The 22,446-nt window shown below is 52.3% G+C and overlaps 1 protein-coding gene and 1 long non-coding RNA gene across 4 annotated transcripts in view; one reads left to right on the forward strand and one right to left on the reverse strand.

Annotated features, from left to right (window-relative positions):
- Window positions 1-22,446, reverse strand: part of EPHB2 (EPH receptor B2) — a 184,861-nt gene that overhangs the window by 69,962 nt on the left and 92,453 nt on the right. The gene's annotated exons all lie outside the window — the stretch shown is intronic.
- On the forward strand, window positions 19,717-22,368 carry LOC144314730 (uncharacterized). The gene is made up of 2 exons (XR_013380585.1): window positions 19,717-19,862; window positions 20,735-22,368. It is a non-coding gene; the product is annotated as an uncharacterized LOC144314730 (long non-coding RNA).

The following is a 22,446-nucleotide window of genomic DNA, read 5'->3' on the forward strand; positions in this document are numbered from 1 at the left end:
CCCTGGAGACGTGACAAGGGATTAAAACGCCTTTCTCCTCATTTGCCCAACATCTCAGGAGAAAGCTAAATTGCATGCCCGTCAGGGCCGTTCTGGGCACCTGCTGGCTGCGGAGGCGACCTCCTCATTAGCGCAGCTTCCCTCTGGAAGCAAGCTCACAAAAACCGTGTTATGGGTGCGCGTGTGAATGTGTGGGAGCGGGCGTGGTGTCATGCACCCCTCGCTGTTTCTCCAGAACCCGTTCCCACACACGGACACTCGAGCTTCTGGGTTCCTACTATGCCAGGCAGTGCATCAAGCATCCTGTCATTTTATCCTCACTGCCCAGCGAGGTCTATGTTCTTGTTTTCCCATTTTCCAAAAGATTTGCCTCCAGGCAAAGATACATGCTCCTACACATACGTGTCTACCTGTGTGCACACAATGTGCTCATATGTACACCTGTCTTTCTCCATACATCCATGTGCAAACAGATCTACGCACATGCATGTGCCTTTGTGCGTACATGTATAACGTGTGTGTGTGTACACATCCTCGCGGGATGACCTTATTCACAAGAGGGGCTGTCCACTGAGCTCATTCTGTATAAGTCACTTTGCTTCTATTACTATTCCTTACGTCATCCCTAATCCTGGCAAGGCAAATGGTGTTATCTGCATCGGGGGTTGACAAACTATGGCCCACCGGCCAGATTCGGCCTGCCACCTGTTTTTGAAAATAAAATTTATTGGAACCCAGCCATGCCCATTTGGTTATGTATTGTCTGTGGATGCTTTTATGCTACAACGGCAGCGTTCAGTTATATATTAACTCTCTGGATCTTTACAATTTGCTGAGGGCTAATCTGCATTTTTCACATGAGAAAACTAAGACTCAGCTAGGGTATTTAACTGTCCAAGGTCATGGACCAGGTAAGTGTTTCGTTAGCTGAATACCTGCCAGACCCCAGGCCCCCTCCCTCTGCCTTCTGGGTGTCTTTGTTGGTGTGACACTGCAGTTGTGCCTACATACTTGTCACTCTCTGCCCCTGCGTGCTTATGCAGCTTATGCTTAAGGGCCGTGGGTCTGTGTGGCCCTCTCTGTGTGAGTGTGTCAGGAATAATTGCACAGTGTTTTTTTTTTTTTTTTTTTATGTTGGGTTCAAGGTTCTTATATGCAGGTCATTCGAGTCTAATAATTTGTGTCTACTTAGTCACTTTCTGAGAAAGCGATGCTACAATATCTTACTAAGAATGTGAATTTGACAATTTCTTCTTGCAAGTATATCATTTTGAGTGTTTTTTAAAAACTGTTTTGAGAGGCGCGTGGGTGGTTCAGTGTGTTAAGCAGCTGCCTTCGGCTCAGGTCATGATCTCGGGGTCCTGGGATCGAGCTCCCTGCTCAGCGGGGAGTCTGCTTCTCCCTCTCCCTCTGCCCCTCCCCCTACTCGAGTGCACATGTGCTCTCTCTCTCTCAAATAAATAAATAAAATCTTTAAAAAAAAAGCTTTAAAAAATAAAAACTGTTTTGAAACTATGCTTGGGAGTGCATGCAAGTTCAGGATTATTACATTTTCCTGGTGAATTATTCATTTTTTTTTCATTAGTAATGACCCTCTCTGCCCCAATAATGCTTCTTGTCTTATTCCCTGATGTTTATCTTGTTACCAGTTTTATTACAGAGAATATGTTCTGATACATCATTTTATATTCCTTTACTTATACCCTTTGCGCATCATTATTTTTTAGGTGTGTCTCTTGTAAACAGAGAAGGAATTTTTTTCCACCGAAACTAACAATCTCTGTTTTTAAACAATTGAGTTTAATCCATTTGTATTTGTTGTGATTTCTAATATACAGCTGACCCTTGAAAAACACAGGTTTGAACTGTGGGGGGGGGCACTTATACATGGATTTTTTTTTTTTAAGATACAGTACAGTACTGTAAATATATTTTCTTTTTCTTACGATTTCCTTAATAATATTTTTTCTCTGGTTTACTTTATTGTAAGAATACAGTATAGAAGACATATAAAATACAAAATATGTGTTAATTGACTCTTTATGTTATTGGTGAGGCTTCTGGTCAACAGGAGGCTATTATTAGTAGTTAAGTTAGGGAGGATCAACAGCTATGTGCAGATTTTTGATTGTGTGTGTTCGGGAACAGGGTTGGTGCTCTTAACCCTGGGGTTGTTCAGACATCAACTGTTTTTTTTTCTAAACAATTGTATTTATTTATTCATGAGACACACAGAGAAAGAGGCAGAAACATAAGCAGAGGGAGAAGCAGGATCCCAGTGGGGAGCCCAATGTAGGACTCGATCCCAGAACCCCGGGGATCATGACCTGAACCAAAGGCAGACGCTCAACCACTGAGCCACCAGATGCCCCTGACATCAACTGTATTTGACCTTATTTATACTCTTATGTGTTTTTACCTGTCATCAATTTAAAACTTTTTTCTCCTTTCTTGCCTTCTGTGGCACTGGTTGCATTTTCTTTATGTCTTTTAATTTTCTCTGCTGGTTCAGAAGTTATATATGTTAGTCTTTGATGGCTACCCTTACATTTTAACATGCACATTTATTTCAACCAAGTCAAAAGTTACTTGATGTCTCCATCTGCTTCCCAACCAGCCTAGCACGCTTCAATTCCAGTCTTATTCCTTCTATATCTCCTTGTATGGCTGTATTTTTGTTCCACCTACTACTTCACAAAATCTCCTAAATTAAAAAAAAAAAGTAACCCAAGGATTTTCCTTTCTTCCAAGCTTTTGTCAATATCATCTCTCGTGTTGTGTGTTTGTATGCGTGTCGGGAGATGGGCTCATCCGTGTCAGCTCAATCTACCATATTCCAGAAAGTTCATCCTTTATCTGTACACATGTGTACTCGCCAACCCACATGTGCCTAACTGTGTCTATGCAGGACTAAATACCTATATGTGACAATATGTAGACCTGCATGCCCCTCTGTGTGGAAGCAGCTGCAGTTTTAATAAAATATTTATTGTGGCCCCTCTCCTTCCATAAAAAGCATGTGCTGGGCCCTCAGAGTCTTAGGTGGGGGTACCTAACAATGGTGACAATGTCAGATAAATGCTTTAACAGAAGTCTCGGGGCACCTGGGTAGCTCAGCGGCTGGGCATCTGCCTTTGACTCAGGACGTGATCCCGGGGTCCTGGGACTGAGTCCCACATCAGGCTCCCTGCAGGGAGCCTGTTTCTCTTCTGCCTGTGTCTCTCCCTCTTTTTGTGTGTCTCATGAATAAATAAATAAAATCTTAAAAAAAATAGAAGAAGTCTGGAAGGCTGTAAGAGAGGAGGAGTACTTAACCAGGCTGTGTGGTCAAGGAAGGCTTCCTGGAGGAAGAGGTGCCTGACCTCACACTTGAGAGGAACAGACTGGAAAGGAGAGGGCTGGTGGGGGTGGCCCACTCTGTGACCATCACTAGGCTGCATCCCAGCCCAAGGGTTAGAAACTATGTGACCCTGGGGTGCCTGGGAGGCTCAGTCAGTTCAGCGTCTGACTCTGGATTTCAGCTCAGGTCATGATCTCAGGGTCCTGGGATCGAGCCCTGCATAAGACCTCCTGCTCAGGGAGGAGTCTGCTTGTCTTCCTCTTGCTCTGCCCCTCCCCCAGCACTCCTCATAAATAAATAAAACAATATTAAAAACAAAAAACAAAACTAAGTAATTCTGAGCAAGTCCCTGAACCTCTCTGATAAGAATCCTTGTACAGGCTTGAAGAAATATTATGATGCCAATGAGAAGATGGATGTGAATGTGCCAGAGAAGTTGAGAAGGGCTATCCTGGGGTCGTGATGTTAAAATCACTGCAATGGTAACAGCCACCACTTCTTGAGTACCTAACAGGTGTCTGGCATGGTATTGCTTCTGCCCAGCACGAAGAGGTGACACTGGTTTGCCTTTCCTACCAAGGGAGTACCTAAAGAGCAGAGAGTGATGTGAGTTAGCCACGGCCTTCTGGGAGACGGGATAGGCACAGTGACTCAGGGCTCAGTGCTCTCATGGCCTGTACGCTGCCCTGCTGCTGCACCCTAGCCTGGTTTCTCTTATCCCTAATTTCTGGCTCTCCAGTCCTCTCCCCACTCTCTGCTCAAAGAGCCAGGGGCCTCAAAGGTCCTCCTGGACTACAAGAGAAGAAACTGATGCCATTCATTGGCTGCTTCATTCAGGGCCTGGGGAAGCCCAATTCTTCCCCTCCCCAGTTCCCCTCCCTCCCGGGGCTCCCTCTGCAGGTTTATGTGGGGCAGAGAATCAGGTTAATGGAATCCTGGCTGCCTCTGGCTAGGGGGGGGACGGTGCAGATAGCCCCCCTCTGGAACCCATCATGGTCAGCCCAGACTAATACAACTCCTCCTGAGCCCTTGAAGAGCCCAGGGGATGGTGTCAACATTTCACACCTACCGGAGGAAGCCCAGATCAGCCTCTCCCACCAAGAGCTACCATGGGGATTTGATTTCAGTGTTCATTTTGGACATTCCCTTGAAACATCTCAGTCAGCAATTCTTGATATCTATGCCAGCACAGCATGGCGTGGGTTAAGGCTCTGGATTCGGAAAGCCCCAGATTCCTGTCTTGCTCCATGTGACCTCAGGCAAAACCCTCCCTGAACCTCAGTTTCTTCATCTGTAGAGTGGAAATAATAGTGGACTTATTCGTAAGAGTTATTGAGTTTAAATATGATTATTCATGCCAAGGCCAAGCAGGTTGCCAGGCACATAGAAGAAACTCAATAACTATGTGTTGAATAGATAATGTTATTATTCTAAAGAGTGTGCAAAGTGCTTGCAGCTGAATTTTTGTGCAAAATGCTGTCATGGGGGGGAGGTCAGCAGGGGGTAGTCAGTCCCATCTCAGTTTTGTGTTTGTAACTAGTGCTCACTTACCTGAGCATAATCCCTCCCAGGGCCTGCAAGACCCTCTGTGTGAGGTGCTTTACAAAAATTGCCTCAGTTAATGTCCACCACCGGCCCTGCGGCTCACCTTCCCCACCTGTGGCCCATGGAACAGCTGGACAGAGTGGAGAAGCTGCCAATCTGGACCTGCAAAGGCCGGATCAGTGCCTGCTGAGCTCATCTTGGGAGCCCTGGTGTTTATTGCTCATCTTGTCACCCCAGGTTCAGATTTTGGGCTTCACTCTACCTCTTTGCTTACCCAGCTCCCCCACTCTGGGCAACCAAATGATGGGCCACTCTGCCTCTGAGATATCTGCTACCGTTTTCCGGTCTCTGTTTGCCAACCTGTAAAATGGGGTTGAGTCCAACCATTTAGGTTGGACTAAATGCTTGCTGTCGATTCTAGGACTGCTGGCGTAAAGGGAACACACATGAACTGCAAGCCTGCTGGGGGCCAGGCATCCATTCCCTCCTGGCAACCCTGTGGGGGAGGTTGGGTCATCAACCCTGTGTTACAGCCGGGGAAACTGAGGCTTGAGAAGGTAACGTCACTTGCTCAACTAACTCAGCAATGTGCGGCCAGTCTGGAATTTGAGTGCAGAGCTGTCTGGCTCTTTTCCTGGTGTGCATGGCCTCCTGCTCTGAGAAAACAACCACAGAGACTGCCAAGAGCTGGAAGAAATTGCGCGGTCCCCAAGCGGGACCTGTTCCAGGCCTGGGGCCTGCCCCCGCCGCTTAGAGCACGGTGGCTGCTGCTGGCCTCCGTGGACAAAAGCTACACAGCCAGCACCCCTTAGCACAGCCCTGGAATTCCCGTGGAAGCCCTTTCTCTGTGTTTTTGGAGCCCGGCCCGGGGTTAGCCCACCAGTCCTGGGAAGGAATTTGTAGTTTCTCATTTCTAAAGAAAGGAAAAGCAAACCCTAAGTTCTCATCCTCCTTCCCGCCGGTCACACTCAAGCACTATCATGAACCTGCGTAGCCTTTTACCATTTACGAATCCCAACCTCCTTCGCCTGGCACTCAAAGCCTCCACCCAGTGCTCAACCTACTTCTCTTGCCCCATTTTCCATCACTTGGCACCTTTCACACAGCCTGAGCGAAAGCTCCCTGATGATTCTTGAACACATCCCACACACAGCTGTCTCTGGGCCTTTGCTCCTTCTGTTTTCCCTGCTTGGAATGCCCTCATCACTGTCTCTATATATCCAGATTATGCCTACTTCTAAGACCCAGCCCGGCCTCCAGGAAAGCCTCCATGATGCCCTGGCCATTTCTCCCACCTCTGACCCCATAGCCCATTCTCTGTGTTCCCAAACAGCCCCCACACATTATGCCGTTTCTGTGGGGGCTACTTCTGTGATTCATGTTCATCTCCCCGGCGCCCAGAACAGGGCTTGGCCCTTAGAGGGTTATCTGAAAACAGTGAATGAATGAACGGCTGAATGAATGAGGGAGGGAAGGGTGTTGGATGAAGATCAACGTGGTCATCAGTACACCAGACAAGAAGGTGAGGGTCAGGGCAGGTGGGGAAGGCCTTTGGGAATCAGGCACCCATGGCCCCGCACACCCTGGCTAGGAATCTGGGTGGGGCCTGCAGAGCCGACCCCACGAGGCCTCAGGCTTCCTGCCCACACACTGGAAGCTGACCCAGCAGGCCCTAAGACTCAAGTTAACAAAAGAAGAAACACCGTCCCATGCTTCCCTGCTCTGGGTATGTGCTGAGGATTGTGAGGGGCCAAGCACAGGCCCAGGCAAAGGCTCCCACCTTCCCGGCCAAGACTCAGCGCCTGGGCGCCTTGCCCGTGGCTCCTGCCTCCCGGCCCCACCCTGCCCGTCCCGGAGCTGTGGCTTCGTGGTTGCTGGCAGGGGTCATGAGTTAGTGGGTGTCAGGACCCATGTAAGGGGTCCTGGGATCGAGTCCCGCATCGGGCTCCCCGCATGGAGCCTGCTTCTCCCTCTCCCTCTGCCTGTGTCTCTGCCTCTCTCTGTGTCTCTCATGAATAAATAAGTAATATCTTTACAAAAAAATAGACATTCTCCTAGTTCTCACATTCCTCTAATTCTTGAGTGTGACATAACACCTGAGGATTGAAGTATTCTGTGCTTCTCGACTGTGACACTCTACGGCGACAGCATTTTATGATTCCTGAGACGGCAAGGGGATGTACACGTATGTGTGTGTTTACTGGAACAGGCCACAGTTCCATGACTGTAACGTTATAAAATTCCTGCTTGTAAAGCTAAATTTTTAATATTCTATAGTTGTAAAGTCTGTAATTCTATGATTATGACCTTTTTATGCCTGCAACGTTCCAAAACTCTTGCTTCTTAATCTTTTATGTACTTAATTAGTCTTCTTAGCGCCTCTATGATTACATGATTGTAACATTCTATAATGCCGTGATTATAACCTTTCCAGGCCTGTAACATTCTAAAATTCTTGCTTGCCTGTGATTTTAACACTGCACAATGCTGTGGCCGTGATGGGCAGTGACTGTGACATCCTGGGGGCTTGCAATCCTGGGGTGCCTGACCTCTGACATTCCGGACCTCCAGCCCCTGGCCGTTCGCAGTTCTGGCAGGACTCATGGTCCCTCTGAAAGGTCTCCTGCTTTCTTCCAGAGCCTGGGCCTGGGGGCCTGAAGGCCTCTTCCTGCCAGAACGAGGATCAGGTGAACTCAATGTTCGCCAGTGCAGATGTGAAAGCTCCTGGGGTGGGATGGGCAAGGCTTTGGGGCTTCTGGAGGAGGCCTGGATGCCTTGGCTGGCTTCCTGCCTCGCTTGTTGGGTCTTGGAGCAGCACAGGCCCTGCTGGTACGTCCCACCAGGGTCCATGAACAGGTGTGTGTGCCTTCTGAAGCCTTAAGTCAGAAGAAGTCAAACTACCATGCAGTCCCCCAAATGCCCGTGGAGCTGAGGTCAGGGTGGCATCTCTATTCCTGGTGCTGGCATGAGCAGGAAACAGCCCTGACCCCCTGGGGACTGGCTCAGCCTAGCTAGAACTGACCAGGTGTGGCTGAAACCCACCCAGGAAGCCTGGGGAAGCAGCGCAATGGAGTTCTCTGCCCCACGGCTCCTGCTTTGAAAGGTTTGCCTTTGCCTGGCAGCCATCAAAAGTGGCCTCTTTCTCCTTATCCTGAGTGTGTGTATGTGTGTCTGTAGACACACAGGATGGTGGGTACTCATGTCTGTAGCTCTGTCCATCTCTGTGGGTATCTCTGTGCATGTCCCCGGTATATAGGTCTCTTGCTTACACCCCCTGGGACAAGGCCAAGGTCAAAGGTCTGGTCACCTTTAGGCTGGTTATCCCTACAGTAGCCTGAGTGAGGGTTACTCATTCATTCCCGGTGAGTGAGAGAGGGAAAAACAGGTCTCACACAGGGCCAGACCCTAAAGAGAGAACAAAGCTTCTTTGAACTCCCCCCTGGGTCTGTGTGGACCACTCTGCCACCAGATATGGGGGTGCCAGGGATCTGGCTTGGGGCTCACGGCCATCATTGTCGTTGGCTGCTTCCACTGAGCACTTAGGACGTCCCAGGCACTTTACATGGGTTTCCTCAGTTAAGGCCTCACAGACACCCCAGGAGGCAATAAGTGCAATCATCACCCATTTTCCGGATGAGAAAACAGAGACTTCAAAAGATGTGGCCCAAAGTTGCCAGTGAACTGGCAGGAGAACTGCAGTTGAAACCCAGGTCTGGGGATCCCTGGGTGGCGCAGCGGTTTGGCGCCTGCCTTTGGCCCAGGGCGCGATCCTGGAGACCCGGGATCGAATCCCACATCAGGCTCCCAGTGCATGGAACCTGCTTCTCCCTCTGCCTATGTCTCTGCCTCTCTCTCTCTCTCTGTGACTATCATGAATAAATAAATAAAATCTAAAAAAAAAAAAAAAAAAAAAAAAAAAAAAAAAAAAAAGAAACCCAGGTCTGCTGGGCAGCAGAGCCACCGCCGTGACTGCCATGCCATCGGCCAGGCTGGTGGCCACCGGCCCCTCTGCTGAGAACACGGCTCACGGAGCATGTCTGCCTGCCAGGCTGGGTGTGAGGCTCTCTTCGCTTGCTCTGCAGGCTCCCTGCTGTGAGCCAGACACTGGGTGGGTTGGGGTGGGGGGGGGGCATTGGGAGGGAGTAAGGGACACAGAACAGGAGCGATTCAGTTCCTGGACATGACTACCGACAGCACGAGGCAAGACCAGACCCGGAGTCCAGGGAGCAGCACATGTTCCAGGGTCTCCAAGATCTGACTGACACGCGTGTCTGGGGCAACCAGGGAGGGCTCTCTGGAGGCGGCGTGATCTGAACTGCGCCTGGGGAAATGTGCAGGGGTAAAGAAAGACGAATTTTTTTTCCTCCTTCCTTCCATAGGAGTTTTGTGCACCAGTGTGTATGTGGGGGTGGTGCAGGAGCTCTGAATTCCACACTAATTTACTGAGGATTTCAGGAAAAACTGGTTTGGCTCCACCGGACTGAAAACAAAGATCAACTGGAGGTCAAAGGCGGGGGTGGGGAGGGGGGCCTGTGGGGCATCCAGAGAGAGAATTCACCTCAATTCACAAACCCTCCTTGGGTTCAGACCTGTGTCAGGCCGCGGGGACGCCGAGACGGGCCAGAAATAGACTCGGTGTTGGAAGAGCTCGCTGTCCTGGGGGAAGGCGGGTCTGACAGCATTTCTCAGAGCTGGACAAGACTCAGCCCCTTCGGAAAGGGAAATGTTCTCTTGTGGACCTTGGAGACTCTCTCTCCAGACCTCAGGTGCCTGGCTGGGGAACGAGGATGTGCGAGGCCACTGTGAAATCAGTGCTGCTTTACAAGTGGTCAAAACAAAACAAAACTTTCCGGATCAGCATTAACATCTAAACATCTTAAATTCTCTCACAGTTCCTAGAACCCCTGAGCATACATCTGGGCTCCCCCTCATCCTGGACTCTGCAGACCCAGTCTGCAAAAGCATGAGATACAACCTTGGAGCTGAGGCCACAGGGAAACTCGGAACATATTTGTGGAGCCCAAGGCCGCAGAGGGGGGCAGGGAGGAGAGGGAGGTGCATCCCACCTTTTCCACAGGGCACACACTTTACATATATTAGCTCCCTGCTTCTGGAAGTCTTGCTGAGCCGGCTTGACCTCTGCAAGACCTCACTGCCTTGAATGAGACAGCAGCCTCATTGCAGCCCTCTCTGCCTCCCATCTCTTCATTCCACTTCACTCACCCCCTTGCCAGGGGCCAGTCTCCTGATCGTGCCACACTCCCACTCAAAACCCTGCCGTGGCTCCCCAGTACCCTCAGGGTTACAGCTAAACTCCTTAGCCGGCATACCTGCCTCAGAGAGGGCCTCCTCACTCCTCGAGCCTCGGTCCCCACTCCCTGCCCTGCACTCATAGCTCCCAACCAGGACAATGTGGACCAGGGGCCCTGACTCAGCTTCTCACTCCTCTTCACATCTTCTGCCTCCTGCCAGCCTCCCCTCAGATGATCCTCATTTGTCTAACTACCTTGGCAGGTGCTCTCTGGCTCCCATCACGGGGGAAGGCGCGTTGATTTGTTTCCCACCTGCAGCAGGACCTTGTAACCTAGGCGGCCACACCCTCTCCGGTGGCGCCGACTTTGCAAGGCAAAGTTCCGAGGCCTCACCTGCCCCCCAGGCTGGCCCTAGCACCCAGTTCCCACCTGGACCCACCTGGACCTCCTGCTCCAGATTCGGGTTCTCTGAGCCAGCTGCACAGCAATTCTCCAACCCTGGTCAGAGCATGAGGTGGCTCAGAGCATCTGATTTCACTCCCCTGCCTCTTCCAACTATGGTCGGGAGCCGGGGAGAAGCCCAGAGAGGCTGAGACATTTGGAGTTGTGGCAGAGCTGGGACTGGGACCCGGGCATCCTGACTCCTGCTCCAGTGCTCCCCTCACCCGATATAGGCTCCTTCTAAGTCCTCTCCATTCCTGCTGAAGGGTGGATCTGCCTGGACTGTGAGGGACCTGGGCGTGTAGCTCTCCCCCAAAAAACTGCATCCTTGGTGGGAACAGGGTGCAACACCTGGAGGATCAGCTCAGTTTCACAGGCACTCAGAGAGGTCAGGTGCTTTTCTTAAGGCCACACAGCTAAAAATTACCAGAACTAAGACATGAATCCAGGTCTTTCTAAACACAGAGCCCATGTCCAGGAAGTGTGGCCAGTCTGTGGAGCTGGATTGAGACCAAGACACGGTCACAGGCTGTGCTCCTGACCTATGAATGTTCTGGGAGCAACTGGTAGCCTGAGAACACTCCCTCGAGATGGGGAGGAGAGTGTCCAGTCCCCAAGTTCTCTGCCCGCGGGGCCGAGGAGGGGCCAGGCTCTCTGTGACCAGCTTAGCTCAACCCTGGGCTGCCTGGCAATGCTCCCCACGCCCCCCAGAACCTGGCTTTGGTCAGCCCACCCTGCCCTGGCCAGAGGAGCCCTGGGACAGAATGCTCACCGGGCTGCCATCCTGGGCAGGAGCTGAAAATTAAATTAAAACCACGACAGGGACAGTTAATTAAAGCAGATTAGCGCGAGACTAATTAGGGACACTGACACTGGAACTATCGCACTCCAAGATGTTAATTAGCTGTTCATTAATGTCAGCTTCCCGTTCAAGAGAGAAATATGAACAGCCCTTCTCCGGGGCTTCATTCTGGAGCTGAGTAAACGGGCGGCTGCCCATTGGCAGCCCGAGCCCCAACCATGTTCCCTCCCTCCCTCTGGCGCTAGTGTCTGCTCACTCCCTTTGTCTCCCTCCTACATCAGCTTGAGCACTGGCGCTGCCAGAGACCATGGACTCATGGGAAGGAAGAGCTCAGCTGGAGCCCAACACATGGAGGCTTTTGAAGAAAGGTGGCTTATCTGTTTTGCAAGCCAGCCTTGAGCACAGGGAACCCTCGTCCCTGCCTTATCGCTCTCCGGTCTGGGTCAGGAGGATGCCACTCCCTGTCCTTCCTCCCGCCTTCCCTCCGTTCCTTCTTCTATACATCCATCCATCCACCTTTAGTCCCTCCACCCAGACGGTCTTTACCTCCCACACACACAAATGCACACACACATTCTGTGTACAATACCCATCCATCTGTCCAGCAGCTCATCTAATCTTCAGTCTGTCCATCCAACCATCCATCAGTTCATCTATTCAAATATCCCATAATCCCCTATATGCACACATCAAAATTTGGTTTCAATTTCCATCCACCCATCTGCCCATTCGTCTACCATCTATCCACCCTTCCTTCCTTCAAGCATCCAGCTATCCTTCTACCCATCCCTGCACAAATCCGTCTGTAAGCCACCGAGTCACGTATTCATCCTTTCCACCCATCCACTGATTCTTTCATTGAAAACCTACCTACTTATCCACCCACCCCCAAATATCTATCCTTTTCTCTCTGCTATCCATTCATCTAGACAGTCACCCATCTGCTCCTCTGCTAACCCATCCACCAGCCAACCTTGCAACCACTGGTCCAACCATCCATCCATGAACTTACCAGTCCATCTGCTGAGTGTTCACAGATAGCAGCCACTCCCCCACTCACTCATCTACACATGGATGCCGCCTACCAAATCACCCACCCATCCACTCCTCTCATACACGTCCACCTACTGTGCGCCAGGCACCATGCCACGTACTAAGGCAAGAAAAGGAATGCAGAAATGAGGAATACAGATACTCTCACTTCCACTTTACAGATGAGGAAACCAAGACAGAAAGAGGCCATCCACCAAATTATTCATGCAACTGGCAATTACTGCCTATTACATTCCACTTGAGGATACAGTGACAGACATGCTTCCTGTTAAGATCACACAGTCTAGAGCAGTGATTCTCCAGAGAACATGGTGAAAGCTGTCACTGTTGCTCCCCCAAATGCACATAAGCATGCGCAGGAAACATTCTGTGGACAAATCTAGTGAGTCTATCAACCTCCTGAAAGCCCAACCACACTGCTCAAGTCAAGATCCATGGTGCTGGTTTGGGAGACACACAAGTAGAGATGATGTCAAATCCCAAGTTCTACACTTTATAGGGCTGACCCTTGAACAACACAGGGGGATTAGGGTTCTGACCCCCTGCACAGTTGAAAGTCCATGTATAATTTTTGACTCCTCCAAAACTATTAATAGCCCACTGTTGACTAGAAGCCTTACTAATAACAAACAGTTGAATAACATGTATCTTATATGTTGTATGTATCACAGACTCTATTCTTAATATGAAGTAAGCTAGAGAAAAGAAAACACTCTTAAGAAGATCATAAGGAAGGGGTGTCGGGGTGGCTCAGTCAGTTAGGCGTCTGACTCTTGATTTCAGCTCAGGTCATGATCTCAGGGTTGTGAGATCGAGCCCCGTGTCAGGCTCCATGCTCTGAGTGGAATCTGGTTGAGATTGTTTTGTTTCCCTCAGCCCCTCCCCGCTGCTCACATGCTCTATCTCAATCAATAAGTAAAATCTAAAAAAAAAAAAAAAAAAAAGGAGAGGAAAAGAAAATCATAAGGAAGAGAAAATACACATATTGTACTGTATAAAAAAAATCTGCATATATGTGGACCCAAGCAGTTCAAACCCATGTTGTTTAAGGATCAACTGTAATATAGAAGTGAGGGGGGCGTTGCTGAAGGCTTCCTGGAGGAGGTGAGCCCACATTAAGCTGGGCAAGATAGGCAGAGTTAGCTGAGTGAAGGCTAGCCCAGCTCTGTTCACGTGTTGTGTGTGCATGCCAAGCATGGAGAGGTGAGGCAGTGGAGGGTGCTGTCTGGGACCTGTGCGGGTGCTGGCTGCGATGTGACCACACCCTGCTGTGTGCGGGGATGTGGCAAAGTGAAGACTTGAACCCAGGTTCCCTGCCCAGTTCTTCCCAGGAAACAATGAGGACCCTCCTCTGGCCCCACTTTTACTGTTGCTCTGGGACTGGCTGGAGTTCAGGGGCTTTCAGCTTGGGGATGAGCCCTGACTGCTGCCAGACTGTGTCTCAGAGACCTCCAGGGCCTGCTGCCCTCTGCCAGGCAGAGGGACCTCCGCTCCAGGCATGAACCTCATCCCTGAGGCTCTGGGGGGCACATCTGCCCTCATCCCCAGCCTCTGCCTGAGGGCAGGAATTGGGAAGCGGGGGTGGGAGTCTCTGTGGGCACGGCCTGGAACAGTGCTGGGACCAGCTAAGGGCGGGCCTGAGTGGAGCACAGCAGGCACTCCGGGAGTCAGTCCAAGCTCTGGCCTGGAGGCTAGCACATGTTCTACCCAGGGCTGGTCCCTCCAGGGCCAATTCAGCCTTCCCTCCACTCTTGCCTACTCCAGCCTTGCTCTCTGATGGCAGGCACCTGGATCCAAATCGGTAGCCCATCAGGTCAAGGTCACGACACTGGTCGACTTCATTGGAGGCAACTAGATATTCCCAAAGAAGTAGGAGTTTAGGAGAGAGAAAGACCCAGGTTCAAATCACACCTCTGCCAGTTGGGGCAGACATGACTTCAAGTGAGTCAACTTACTGTTCAGAGCCTCAGCCGTGAAAGAGGGATGATGAGGATATTGCCACTCCTGTATTCTTTTCCTGTCTGGTTTTTAATTTGTTTGTAGCATTTGTTTTTGCTTGGTAGGCCTTTTCCCATCACTTCACTTTTGATCTTTCACCATTTTGCTTTAGGTGCGTCTTTCAAAAAGAACATGGAGCTGTATTTATTCTATTTTTAGCTCTATGTAAGAGTCACTGTCAATTATTGGGAGATATAACCTATTCACATTTATTGCAGTACTGTGTTGGTGCCTAGCAAGTGCCTGACAAAGATTACTCTTTCCTCCGAGCATCATCCAAGGGCCTCATCCATTAGCCCGCATCCCTTACCCACTGCCCTTTCCATAGGAGCCCTCCCTCCCCTCTAGTACTGCCCCTGGAGCCTCCTATGCTGAGGAATGTGCAGCTCTCCTGGCCCTAGGGATATATTTATTAAACAAAAGCTACCATTAGCTTCTGAGTATCTCATAGGCTGACTGTCATAGCAGGAAAGATCTTCAAGATCCTCAGACCAGAATACCAACGGCCAAGGTCAGCCATCTTTAATATAGATGTTGGGAACAGAATAAAGTTCTTTGTTACTCAATCTTAAAAGAAGCCCCAAAGTGTCAATGACCAAAGGCCCCAGAAAGGGAGAGGGGGAAAACGGGAAAATGAGAGGAACAACCCAAGAACCAGAAGAAAGGTCCCAGAAAGTTGGAGAGACGAGGGTGTTGTGCCAAGAGCTTGGGTTTTGTTACTAAGACAGTCTTCTAAATTTTTTTTAAAGATTTTATTTATTTATTCATGAGGGATACACACACACACACACACACACACACACACACACACACAGAGGCAGAGACACAGGTAGAGGGAGAAGCAGGCTCCATGCAGGGAGCCCGACGCGGGACTCGATCCCAGGTCTCCAGGATCATGCCCTGGGCTGAAGGCGGCGCTAAACCCCTGAGCCACCCGGACTGCCCTTAAGACAGGCTTGTAAATTTGGCTCTGCCTCAATTTTCTGCTCAGTCCTGGGCAAGTCACATCCCCTCTCTGGGGTTAGACTCCTCTTCTGGGCTACCAGGAAGTGGGGGTTTAGTGACTTTCCAGACTGTACTATAGAATTCTGCTTATACATCTAGAGGGGCAATTAGAGTGATACTAATGGATGTCACTAATAATTGTACCAAATCTGATCTCCTCTCTTTCCTTAATACACTTGATTTATAGCTGGGCACATGGTCTTCTGGAACCAAGTTTACATTTCCTGCCTATGTTACACCTGAGCACAGTCATATGATTTCGTGCTGGCCAATGAGATGTTACAAAAACAGGAGGTGCAATTCCCGGGAAGTGTCCCTGAAAGAAACATGCATGTCTGTCATTACCCTGTCTTCCTTCTTGCTGGCTGGGATATGGATGTGATGGCTGGAGCTCTAGCAGCCAACTCAGACTATGAGACCCAGAGAGAGCAGGGACCTTCCTGATGGTGGAGCTGCCATTCCAACGGTTAACTACTTACCTAGGACTTCACTTAGTTGAGAGAGGAATAAACATCTATCTTGTTTAAGTCACTGTTATTTGGCTTTCTGTCATTCACAATCCAAACTGAAACATTCACCATCCAAACTTGGTTAAAAGCAGATGTGGATTCAAACAGACCTAGTTGGAATTCTAGTTTTAACACCAGCAATCTGAATGATAGGATGTAAGTCACTTAACCTTGGAGCCTGTTTCCCTGTCTGAAATGGTTAAAACAATGCATATTTCTCAGGAGGATGCGAACTACAAATATAAAACTACTGGCATAATCTTTGTTTCATAATTAAGGGCTCGGCAGGTAATGGTTGCTATTGTAGTTGTCAGTATTAATCTCATCAGCCAATCTCTTCCCTAGGAGCTCTTGAAAGCTGTGACTTCTGCAGCTCTCTGGCTTTTAGGGGGATCCTCATCACTGTATATGTGACGTGATGAGAAGGTACAGGTAAGAATGGGAAGATGAAGGCTTTGATTCCAGGAAGAGCTGAGTTCAAATCTCAACTTTACCATTATTAACTGTGGGATCTTAGCCGAGTCTCCTCTTTTCCTGGGGATGGTGATGCAAATCACAGTAGCACCGTGGTGAGCTGCCAAGCTGGCCGCCTCAGGGAGGGCCTATGGCAGGGTCACTGCCGGAGGAAGTGGGATCCCCAGCTGTGCCTTCAGGAAGTGCCGAATGGACAAGACACGGGTAGTGTGGGTATGACCAGCCCTGCTCTCAGCTTTTCTGGAGAGTAAAGTCATGCCATCACTCATCTTTTGGCCTAACTAGCCCTGAGGGGGTGGTTAGGATGCAGGGAGAAAAACCAAAGCTCCATTAAAAAAAACCAATCAATTTGCAGCAATCCAAATAAAAGCCATTAGATGTGGCTTCCCCACTGGAGACACCCAGGGGCCTCTTCCCCACCAGGATCCCAGGAAATTGATTGGCAATTACTGACACTAATGGGGGCCAGAGAGGCCTGGTGACTTCCCCATCACTCTCTGGGGACAGTGATGACACGTGAAGATCTGTCAGGCTGAGCCCTTCCTGGGGTAGTCGGGACCCCAGATCTGGCCAGAGACAGGGCAGCCAGCTGGGCTCGAGCCCCCCTGGGGACCCTCACCCCTTTACTTATTTATGGCTTCGTTTGACTCATAGTGAGTTAATGGCTCTACTGGGGCTGTGCAGATGGCAGATCCCGTGACAGGAGGCCGGTAGAGGGACCAGGGAGGCTTCTAGGCCTGCCCTTCGACCTGGATCTGGGGTTGCATAAAGGAGGCTGCAGTCCTTACAGGAAGTCTAGGGCAGAAAGGGAGAGAAAGGGTCACCAGACAGCCCAAAACAGAAGTTGTGAGAGGAAATGGCTGGAGATGGACTGAACAGGCACACAGAGCAGCAGAGGGAGAAGCATCACAGGAGACCCCTCTGTGGAACTGTGGGGCAGGCAGGGCCCTGAGCGGTCATCTAGTTCAGCCTCATGTCTTTGCAGACCCTTGGCAGCGAAGGCACAGAGAGATGAAGGCACTGGCCCCAGGTCTCACAGCACAGCCCTGGAGATGCTGGGACTAGAGCCTGACCAGCCGTGCAGAGAGCAGGGAAGCGAGACTGGCCCTGGGACATTCACACTCACCTACTAGGGCCTTCTCTGAGCCTGGGGGTGGGGGGGTCCCGTCCAGTGGGCAGGGAGACGTGTAAATAGGCAATGACAATAATGAGGGATGGCAGCTAAGATGGGGGTGTGGGAGCTCAGGATGGCCCAGCCTTGGGGAGTGGTGGTTAAGGAAGGTTCCTGGAGGAGGTGATGTCAAAACTGCCCCCTGAAGGATCAGTGGGCATTAAACAATTGGGGAGGACGAGGGAGAGGAAAGAAGGGAATTCTAGGCCAAGAGCACAGCATGTGTGTGCAAAGGCTCAGGGGTAGGTCCAAGCAAATCCAGCTGCCCAGTGGGGCTGGAGGCAGAGGGGCGCCAAGGGAAGAGGTGGGTGAGAGGGGGCTGGGACCAGATGGTGACAGGCCTTCCCTGTGGCATGGAAAGGAGTGTGAGCTTTCCTCTGTGTGCAATCAGGATGTGTTAGGTAGACACGACCAGCTTTCCATTTTAGGAAGATGGTTCTGGAACTGCCAGAGGGGAGGTGAGGGGGGGCAGGAAGCAGTTAGAAGGCTGCTGCACAAATCCGGGGGAAAGACAACCAGGTCTGGACCAGAGCAGGGACAAAGAGGGGCCTGGTGGGGAGGCAGCTAAGCTGATATTCAGGAGGGAAAGTGGACAGGACTTGGCACCTGACCGCATAGCAGGCACGTGGGGAGGGAGCGCTGGAGGAGGCTGAGAGGTGGGGGGCTGGCTGGGCGCACTGGGCACACTGAGGGAGACAAGGGATGGGCACAGTGACTCAGAATGAGGAGGAACCACATGGTCTGGGGAAAAGTGAAAGGGAGGTGATAGAGCCTCAGAGAGGTTAAGTGTCTAATCCAAGGCCACACAGCCAGGGCGCGCCCAGGCGGGTTTAACCCCAAAGCCTACAACGTTTCCTGCCACTTAGGGAGAAGACAGGGCCGGGCCCTTCCCTCTCAGCAGCGCCACATCTCATGCCCGGACTATCTGTCCCCACTCCAGCCTAATCCCAAGAAGCTCAGGGCTGTGGTTTCTCCTGCTTCACTTGTGAGGTGTGGGGCTGCAAAACCTCAAGTTGGCCCATCCTTGGCTCCGGGGATGCCATCCTGCGGCAGAGGGGCAGTGAGGCTGAGCTCACTGTGGTTGAAAGGTTTAGGCCCCAGAGAATTCATGCCAGCCACAGGGTGTCTCATGTCCAGAGTGACCTTGGGGGCCAGGCCTACCTTTAACCTGCCTGCTGTGAGCTCTGGCAGAATGAGGCTGAGGATGAGCACCTGCTGGGTAGGTGCCTCCCTCAACCTGCCAAGGAGAACCTGGCCAAAGCACATTCTAAGCCCAGAAAATGTAGCTCTGGAGCCTATGCCCCAGTGCCCAGAGTACAGACAAGGCTGGACATGGGGCCCCAAATGGGCATTCTGAGCTAGTAGGGGCCTGCTGGGTGTGTGCGTGGCCACAGAGCGCTCTGTATGACTAAAAATGCAGAGTGTCTTCGCAGCAGCACGGGCTTTGAGCCCAGCAGGTGTGGGTTCTGGTCCTGACTAGGATACCGCCTAAGCTGTGTGACCCTGGATAAGTCACTACACCTTCTGTGTCACGTCGTATCTATAAAATAGGTTTGATAGCAGTACCTGCCTCAGAGGGTGGCTGTGAGGATCCAGTGAGGTAGCACATGCTAAAAACAAACAAACTGGGCACACTGGGTGGCATGGTAATGCTGCCTGGGTACGGTGATGATGATGCCACAGGTGGTCACGTCAAATCCATATCATTCTGGTCTGGCCTGGGCCGACCCCATGGAGGGAGCAGGCCTGGCTCTGTTTATTCCTGGCCCATTCTCACCCTTGGGGGATGGCTGTGGCATCGAACGAGGCTGCCCGCCCTCCGAGGTATCGATCTTCCTGTCTCCCAGGAAGGCACGATGCATTTAGCACATCAGTCAGCACTGGCGGATCGTCCCAGCTGGGAGCCAGCCTGTCTACTTGCAGCTCCGCAAGTGGGTCAGGGAGTTGGAGGAAGTAAAACTTCTCAGAGGGGCCCTGAGGATGGTCCAGGGCCTCAGGGGGTGGAAACCCTCATCCATGTCCTTGTAGGAGCTGTGGACTGTGGACCTGGCTTGGCGCCCAGCTCCCCGGGATGACCTTGGGCGAAGCACTCAGCCACCCCTGGCCTGGTCACTTCTGAGTTTATAAACCTTATCCCTGTCCATCACCTCATTTGACCCTCACAACAACCCTGAGAGTTGAACAGAGCACGACTTATCATTTCCCCTTTATAGAAGGGGACACAGAGGCTCAGGAGGGCTCAGCCGCTAGCCTGCCCAAGGTCACGCTGCAGGTAAGACGCCTAGTTAGGCCTGGGGTCTGTCTGACTCCACTCCCAAGCCTACCCCACATGGTGCAGTGGGGAGTCAGCAGGCAGTAACAATTTAGCTGAGGAGGTGATGGACCCAGATGGTGGACCGCACCACTCTGCTCATGACATGACAGAGCAGCGGGGGCAGTGGAGGCAGCACAGAAAGAGCTGAGGGGATCCAGGAGAGCCATAGGGTGTGTGTGCATGCGTGCATGTGTGTGTGTGTGTGTGCATGCATACGTGTGCAACATGTGTCAGGGTGGAAACAGGCATTCTGGGTCGAGGGAATGGCATGAGCAAAGGCCTGGAGGGAAGTGAAGGTGAATCTGAGACATTAGGTATAGATGGGTGGTAATGGGGTCCTTAGGCCCCTGGAAGGAGCAACACCAGGGATGACAGTGCGGTATGGAGAGGCCGAAAAGCAAGACCAGAGAGAGCCTTGCATGGGGATGTGGGCAGGTGTGAGCGTTCTGGTCAACCAAGGCCTTCAGCCCAGCTTGCAGCCCCTCCCCCATGACAGGACACTGAAGGGCTGGACCTCGGGGTCAGGAAGGTCTGGCTTGAGGAGGGCTGGGAGTCCAGTCACTGCAGGTCAGGCTTCCAGCCTGCAAATCACAGCCAGAGGCAAGTGCGTACCAGCCCTGGAGGAGGCTGTTCTCTGACTAATCCCACATATGCCTGAGATGAGATGGGAGGGGGAGAGTTGGGCCTGCAGAATAGAATGAGTGGGAGAAAGGGGGAGGGGGCAGAGAGGTTAAGCAATCGGCCCCAGGTCACACAGCCTGTGAGCGGCAAAGCTGGATTCTAAACTCTGTCCCCCTGCTGCCAACACCCACGCTCCTTCTGCTCCTCAGAACGGCAGATGCTCCAGTGGACTCAGTGGCTTCACAGGCTGGGTCTTGGGAGAGAAGGCTGGGGGCTCGTGCTGCCGGGAGCCCCACCTCCAGTGCCAACCAGGGCTCCCAGCATGCTTCCAGCCCCAGACCCCCGCACTGCCTCGGGGACCTCCGCCCAGGACCTCAAACCACTCTAGAAACCATGAACAACAGCCTTTGTAAACACAACAGATTCTGGAAACTTTAAATAGTTTTTGGAGCCTCCAAACAGCTTCCACGACTGACAAATTGCTTCCAAAATGTTCAAATGCCTTTGGAATCTTTGAGCAGCCCCGGAGACTCGGACCAAAATTGAGAGCCAAGAAGGGCCCGGGGCCAAGGCAGGACTCAGGCCGTCTTCCCAGCCAGCAAGCAAGCCCTCCTCCAAATGGGGGCTGGCTGCACCCTGGCCGTGGCCTGCAGCGGGGCCCAGCCTCATCTCAGGCCTGACTGAGCAGCTTCATGGTGGCCCAGAACGAGCGCTGGGCTCCGAGGAGGAGGCGACGACGCTTCCTCCAGCCTCTGCCTTGCTGGGGGACCTCAATCAAATCACTTCTCTCTGGGCCTTGGCTTCCCCCGCGCACAGAACGGGGTGGCTGTGTGAGAGTTTCAGGGTGTACAGATGTGCGGCCCATCTCTGGGATCCACACCCGGTCCCCACCCCCACGGCTTCAGCCTGTCCAGAGTGCAGGGCAGTGGGCCGGGGAGAAGGCACCGCTTCTCCGGGCGGAGCAGGCCCGCGGGCCCGCGAGGGGCGCCCCAGCCCACGGGGCTCTGCAGCCAGCGGGGTGGGCTCGACCTTTCCGCTTTCCGTGGGAGCTGGATGCACACCCCCACCCCCGGCCCTCAACAAGTGCGTCTCAGGAAAGGCCTGTGCGGGTGCCCCACCCGGCGTGGCGCCGACCCCAGCACCTGGCAGCCTTTCCGCGTGGCCACAGAGGGCGGCCGGTTCCAGCCACCCAGAGCCGTCTCCATGGTGACGGGCGCCGAGCCGAGCTGGGCTTTTGAAGAAGGCTCATAAAGACGCAAACTTACCCCAGATGAGCCGTCGTGCGTTTGTGAGGCAAACATCTCGGGCCAGCCCTAGTGCCTTGTAAACCCCGGCTGGCCAGTGGCCTCGGCGGCCTTGGCGACGACGCAGCTGCTGGTGTGCCAGGCTTGGCGCTCCGGCCTCAGGCCCACCCACCCCATGTGGGGAGCTTCGGAGGTACATGCCGTCAGCTGGAGTCAGCTGCCTGTCTGTGGGACTCTGAGCGAGCGCCTCCCCCTCGGAGCCTTGGCGTCCTCATCTGGAAAATGGGCAGGAGGCTAGACTGATGCAGATGGGCGGGATAGGGTCGGTGCTGGCTTCCCTCCGCCTCCTCTTCCTTTTCGGTATCACCCGAGCGCAGGTGCGTAGGGCCCCCTCCTCCTGGCAGTGTCGGCGGGCCCTCCTCCTGCTCCGGCACCCTGCACGTCCACCCGCGTCAGCACTCGGCGCACCGAACCGCAATAGTCTGTTCGCTCGTCTCCCAGACAGGCCCGAGTGACTGACAGCGGGGCCCTCCCCTCCCCGAGCCCGGCTCGACGGTGGCACTCGACAGGTCTTCAGTAAATGTCTAAGAGCAAATGAATCAGCATGGTGACCGTTGTTTGTGAGGCTCAGATCTAGGGCTGGGGCCTGGGGGTGGGGGCGGGCAGGGGGCATCCTG

The sequence above is a fragment of the Canis aureus genome, chromosome 5, assembly GCF_053574225.1.
Source record: "Canis aureus isolate CA01 chromosome 5, VMU_Caureus_v.1.0, whole genome shotgun sequence".
Lineage (NCBI taxonomy): Eukaryota > Metazoa > Chordata > Mammalia > Carnivora > Canidae > Canis > Canis aureus.